Source organism: Limulus polyphemus, unplaced genomic scaffold (genome assembly GCF_000517525.1).
Source record: "Limulus polyphemus unplaced genomic scaffold, Limulus_polyphemus-2.1.2 Scaffold147, whole genome shotgun sequence".
NCBI classification, from domain to species: Eukaryota; Metazoa; Arthropoda; class Merostomata; order Xiphosura; family Limulidae; genus Limulus; species Limulus polyphemus.
The window spans coordinates 567576-574809 of record NW_013665757.1 but is presented as its reverse complement, the minus strand read 5'-3'; the positions used below and the strand labels follow the sequence as shown (position 1 = coordinate 574809).

The 7234-nt window shown below is 27.6% G+C and overlaps 1 protein-coding gene across 4 annotated transcripts in view; it reads right to left on the bottom strand.

The window, feature by feature from the left end:
• The window catches only part of LOC106475522 (la-related protein 4B-like), a 101361-nt gene that overhangs the window by 72621 nt on the left and 21506 nt on the right, over positions 1 to 7234 (bottom strand). For all 4 annotated transcript variants that reach the window (XM_013936204.2, XM_022380707.1, XM_022380704.1 and 1 more), the window contains one exon: positions 6162 to 6232. The gene's annotated coding sequence lies outside the window, so the exon portion shown is untranslated. The remainder of the gene's footprint in view (positions 1 to 6161; positions 6233 to 7234) is intronic.

Genomic DNA, 7234 nt, shown 5'->3' with positions numbered 1-7234 from the left:
ACACACACACACACACACACATTTGTCCAGGTAAACTAATTTTAATTCTTATTATGTAATACAAGTTGTTAGTTAATATCTTAATACTCTTAAATATAGTTGACCTTATATAAGTTTAGGATCGTGTTTCTTAATTTAACTGAAAAAAAATCTACAAATTATAGCACTATCCTTCACACTACTAACAGATACCTGAAACTAGATACTATCATGGACAAACATAAACCTGAAACTAGGTACTATCATAGACAAACATAAACCTGAAACTAGGTACTATCATATATTAAACAACCTGAAGCTGTAATGGACAAATCTTATCTCAAACTAGGCACTGCCATGCATAAAACTAAGCTTGAACTAGGTACCATCATGTACAAACTAATCTAAACTTAAAACTACCACACACACACAAACCTAATTTAAACCTAAAACTTGGCTGATACACTACACATTTCCAATCTAAACTTGAAATACTATGTCTTAGAAATGGCTATCACTACATATATTTATTCTGATTGATTAAAGGTATTTTAAGCTGGACTAATAAAATAGATCTAAGATTATTTTATCCCTTAACATTTTTAGATTTTAAAATGTACCTGGATTGATAAATATTATAAACTAGATATATATATGTACACCAAAATGAATGTTTCCACTCACACACGCACAGTGTTTATCTGTAAATCTTATACCTACTTTCACATTTATGTGGAATCTAAGTTATTGTGATATGTCACGTTAGACGTCATAAGCGAATAACTAACTCGTGTTAAATTAAGTAATATTCTAATTTTATTTGAAACCTTGCTTGTCATTTTTCCAATATTTTAAGATTTTTAAGCATTATTTTTTACTTCCATCAGTAAGGAAGGTCTACAGTCATTTATAAGAACTTCCATTCACTGGTCTACACTGATCATTTCCTGCAGCAAAGTTAACAAATGCCATTTAATAACTTCCTGTTATTACAAATGCACTACAAGTATTTCTATTCATCAGAATCTAGAATACAGCATACATATATATATATATGCTGAATATAACAATTTGTTTTTAAATACATGTAAAATTCAACATTTCATGGCAAGGAACCAGCATTTAAAAGACATACAAATGTGTATACATGATATTTCATTACTTCCTGAATAACTTGCTCTCAATTCTAACATAATATTCATATTATTAAGCCAACACATGTAATACAAAATAATTATACAAGGTATAGGCATTTGATTTTTACACTAAAGATCAACGCAACTGGAGGACTTTACTGCTATTAAAGAATTTGTTTTTTTGATAAGAGGAGTCATCATGTGTTTAAAATATACTCTCAGACAATTTATTGACTTGCACACTGGTAAATATTTATGACAAAAAACAATTTTAAATCATTATTACCACTACATATACATATATTTTAACTAACGCAAGATAAAAGTTTCACAGCAATAACTAAAATTAGCAAGTTTTCTTTCCAACACAGATTTTAATTCTTAATTGAATTAAAAATTGTAACATGCCCTTAGGTTACTATTTAGTAACGGAGATTAATTCATTTTACTATAAAATAACAATGGAAATATTTTAGTTCCTGTAGTTTTATTAAAACACTGATACACCAAGCTACTGTTTTATAAAACTAACAACTGTGCCATAATCTCACTATTTTTGTTTTTCAAAATTCCCAATATTCTGTAAGAATAATAAATAGCTAGCATAAATTTCCTACTTTTTCACTGAAATAGTTTTATTTTAAGAAGTACTATAGTTCTTAAACTAAAAATCTTGATAGACATTCCTGGGAATTGTCTTTTACACTTTTTGAAGTTAAAATGCAACAAAGTATAACTGTAATAAAAAAAAAGAAAAAATTATCTAGATAAAATACTTACATACTAAGGTGTAATGGATGTACGAGATAAATAAAATTTACTTGTTACAGGTTCAATCACTTTGTAGATTTAAGTTCAAAGTTACAACAAGATTTCTGTTCAAGGTAAACAAGTAAAAACAAGGTGCAGACATGGAAAAACAAAACATCGAGAAAAATATTGCTTTATTACAAACACTTTTATCTTTAATACAGGTACCAAGAATTATAGTACTCAAGGCTTCAAGTTTGGCTGCAACTACTCAGACAAATTAAAAAGTTAAGCTGGTATAGTGATTTTGTCTGTATACAGTTTTTGTTTTCTGTTGTTTTTTTTGCCAATCAACAATGTGAGCTTGCACTTGTACAATATGGGGATTTCTTCAATTATAGTTAACTAAAGAAATATAAATTTTCACACATACAAGCAAATAAAAAATTTATCTTTCACACTTTCAATGAAATATTAATTTATTTCCACATACTAGAAATTTATATTTTACATACATACGAGTTTTTACTTTTTGTAAAGTACATGTTTCAATCAACAGATTTAGTTAAAGAAGAACTGGAATTTAACAAGCAAACATACTTTTACATGCACACAAGTTTTTACTTTTTGTAAAATACATGTTTCAAGCAACAGATTTAGTTAAAGAACTGGAATTTAACAAGTAAACATACTTTTACATGCACACAAGTTTTTACTTTTTGTAAAATACGTGTTTCAATCAACAGATTTAGTTAAGGAAGAACTGGAACTTAACAAGTAAACATACTTTTACATACACACAAGTTTTTACTTTTTGTAAAGTACGTTTCAATCAACAGATTTAGTTAAAGAAGAACTGGAACTTAACAAGTAAACAGAAGTTCTAAAGGAAAAATACATTAAATATGGAACTGAAAAAGTTAAGATATTTACTAATGAAGAAACTAAATTAACTGATATGTAATATTTTAGACTGAAAGCTATAGAAATATATAAAAATTATTTTCTACTATATTTAAAACTAAATATGAATGAAATTTTCATTGTAAAGTAACAAGAACTATCTGTGATCACCATATTCAGGAAAAACATTAAAATGAAAGAGGAACAATATTATATGAGGATATATCAATTTACTACACTAACTGATTATTCCTAATTGGAGTTAACTGATGTACACATGATATCAGTCACAAATAAACCCTCTGAACACACTATTAACAAATTGATCTTGCATACAATACAATATTAGATCAGAAGTAAATTTTCTATTATAATAAAGTTCAAATTTTGTTTATTTGAACATTTAAGTTCTCTTACTTGCTTAATGTATTACTTTTAGAAAGAATTAAACATGAAGTTAGAAAACAAACTGTTAAATTAAAATTTCAACAACACAGGTTTCATTTTCTCAGATGATATGTTCATCCGTATCAAATTATCTTGTCAAGTTATGACTTATGTTTGTCTTTACTATGAATTGTTGTAGAATTTCATCAAGGGCACCATTTCTCTATTAGTCACACTTACCACATAAAAAATGTAAAATTTCTCTCAAACCAAACATTTGGGTTTACTACACACACCAAACAGTTTCATTCACTCACTCACAAATAAAACTAATAAATTGAAGATTGTATGTATAAGTATCATGCTTGTGTATGTGTGCATGTTATACTTTACACATATGATACAACAAATGCATGCCACATTACAAAGATAACCATACAGTTTTCATAGTGTACATCATGACCTTTTTACATTCAAAATTTAATTAAACAACTTTACTATCAGTGTATGTCAATAAATCTTGACATAAAAATGTAGTTTATAATTCAAAGTTTAATCTTTTAATTTCAAAAGGAAATATTTAAATAAATTCTAACTTTTGTGACATAACACATATTCCCTTTGATTTGTTTATTTTCAATTTTACCCATTCCCTTCTAAAGCTATCAGATGCCTACCAATCAGAAACTCAAACTACAGATATTGACAGGTCATGATATTAAATCTAAATCTCTCACCATTTTGAACTAGTGAGAGAGATATATAAATCTGTGACACCCACCATTAAGACTCTTCCCATCTTTTCATAGCTTTGAACAAATTCATCTATACTACATATCCTTTTAGATATATTTGTAATCACAGAAAAATAATTTTTTACCTTATGTTTTTGGCATGCTTTTCTAGACAGATTGCTTTTGTGTCATCATTATTATTGATCTCCTTACTGCTAAAGAATTTTTTAAACCTATTTGTAGCTTAGTTAAAAAGCCAGTTAAATTATAGTAGTTTTAGGACATTCTGTATTTTGAGCATGATAATTCTGTGTTCTAAATTTCATATTTGAAATAAACTTAAAATATTTTGGATCACCAACATCTTTACAAAAAAAGGTAGACCTAAAAAATGTCATCTGCAGACAACAAAAAGTGGGAGTCCAGATGAATAAGTACTAAATTTCTCGTTGTTTTTTTTTATGTACTTTTTTTTACTTGCTGTAAAAGTACTTAAAATGTAAAAATTGGAAACCTGCATTAAACAACAATTAAATTTCTCATGATAGTCAGTATTGTAGTACACTGTGTGCACAAGGTGAGTTTGTAATTTGTTCAAGTTGTACTTGTAACTCAGTCATCTGTTTATGCAAGGTTGTCCGGATTCTATAAATGGCCTTTTGCATACCTTCAGAATATCTAAGTGCAACTTTAAAACAATAAAACTAAATGAGCCGAGATTTGAAAAGTCTATTAACTATGGTTGTAATAATAAAAAAGTATAATTGCCATTAAAATAGGCGGTCATTCTAGAAAGAAAAAAAGGGTAATTTATATTGTATTTTGTATTTCTCAACTTTTCATTTTATATTAAATTGCCAATTTCCCTACAATTAGGGTTGGGGTAGAGAAAATAATTGATAAAAACTTTTTACTCACAAAAAGACTGATATTCATTTATGAGTTTCTAAAAGTTATACAAATGAAATATGAAAACTGTAATATAAAAAAAAATATATTTTTATTCTTAACATGAAAATCAGCTTGCACTCAGAATTAGCAGATTCTGAGTTGGACTGATAAAGTAAATTCAAACATATCTTTAGCAAAAATACTTAAAATATTTACTAAAAGCCAACCAAATTTTGTGAAGATACACTTAATAAATTTGGTAAACATTACTATGTATAGATTCATAAAAACAGGATTGGTGCAAAACACCAATGCCACTCACGTTGGGTTATGCTTTAACTGATGTGCCGTTAGTTTCAAATTCTTACATCTAAGGTATTAGATAGATGTGTGGGAACTAAACTGCTATCTGTCACACAGTTTTAACAGTGAATCTTATAGTTATTAGCAGTTAAAGATCCTTAAAGTACTTGAACATTTGTATCTGTGTGTGTGCTTGACACTTTACTAAACATTACAAACTGTGGGGTGGAGTTGCATGGCTTGTCAAGTATCAAAGCTAATATTTTACACTGGAAACATGGGAATACTTAGAGAACAGTGAAGTGTGAGCTTAGCACAGATATGAAAGACCTTAAGTTTTTGATAGAATTGTTAATAAGTTCAAAATCATCATACAATATTATCCTAAGTTCTTTAATTCATAATAAAACATGTTTTTAAACATTTTTTTACTAATCCAAATCTTACAAGTCTTTTTAAACACAACTATTGCAATGGGAGAGTAACTATTTTTTTACTTTACACTACAGAGTTGTAGTTTGACAAATAGTGTGTGTGTTTTGTTATAGCAAAGCCACATCAGGCTATCTGCTGTGTCCACTGAGGAGAATCGAACCCCTGATCTTAGCTTGTAAACCTAAAGACTTACCACTGTCCCACTGGGGGTTTGATAAAAAGTCATTCTTAATTATCTGTTCATTTAAAAACATTTTAAATTTTCAACATAAATACATCTCTCATTCATACATTTTCAGGTAATAAGTAATAACTTAACTCAAATATAAATAAAGCAACAGCTCTTACACTAAATATACATACTTAATATACTCTACTACATACTGCTTTCAAAATTAGATAATACATCTTCTAATACTGTTTGTTCTATTGTGTATATCAATATAATTCTCGTTATTAAAGCACATTTGAAATCTGCTATGTTTACTATGCCTGATACCTTTTCTTGATTTAATACATCATTCTCTACTGCTCTAACAAACTATTTGGAATAATTAACATCTTATTTAGTCCGGTGTTTTTATAACAACTTTGCTCAAACAGTATTCTTAAAAGTTGATCAAAAAATAAAAACTTAACTTACAGTGTTGTTTGTTTAGATCCACGTACAATTCTTTGTTTTCACCAAGGTCAGAGGTCATGGAGTATATCTATCTATAGTAGAGAAAAAAACAATCATCAAATTTTTCACAGCGTAAAAAAAATAATTTACTTAATTTAAAGAAGTTACTTTGCCATAATCAAATTTATCATTTACTTTATGCCACATTTTTATACTATTCCTAATAAGCTCAGATTAACATAACAGTCCCCAGCTTCAAAAAATTAGACAAAACACAAAAATAGTATAGTAAAAATAACCCAAGCTTGTATTATTATTATACATTATAAATCACACTGAACAGAAAACTGGATTGACACAATGGAAGAAAAATTCTAATAGTGAAATAAATTTGTGTTAACTACTAAAGCAACTAAGTTAGAATCAGTCACAACAATACATAGTAAATCATTATTGTAACTTTTTTTAAGTGACAGTAAATAGAATCATGGTAAATTGTATGATCAGAAGCTGTAAAAGTTGCATCAAGCTTTATCATAATGAAATAATGTTTATTGTTCATAAAAAATAAGTAGTTGAATGCCACCTCCATTACAAAAAATTGTGCAATAAAGCTAAGCTCCTAAAAACGTCTTTGGGAATTTTAGTTCATGTTTCAATTCATTCTTCATAAGTCCACAATTGGCTCACAAACATATTGAAAAATAAACAAAAAATTACAAAGTTTAGAAAGGTGTATAACACTTTCTGAGAAAGTACTACTGATAATGTAACAACATATATGCACAAAAAAATAAATTCTTTATCTATACAACAAATACAAGACATTAGAATTTCAAACGTCAATTTAATTTAAAATATACATTAACCTTTACAGACTTTTTCCCCTTGCATGGCATATTACTAGTCTTTGAAACCTATGATCTTACACTGTGTATAACAACTCAGGTATAACAGCATGTATAAATTTTATATTCTTATATAGAGTGGCTGAAATTATCATTTCTAATTTCAACATTGAAATTTCAATAACAAATATTTCAAACTTCAACAAAACCTTTTCCAAATATAAGCAATTTATTTAAATATATTTT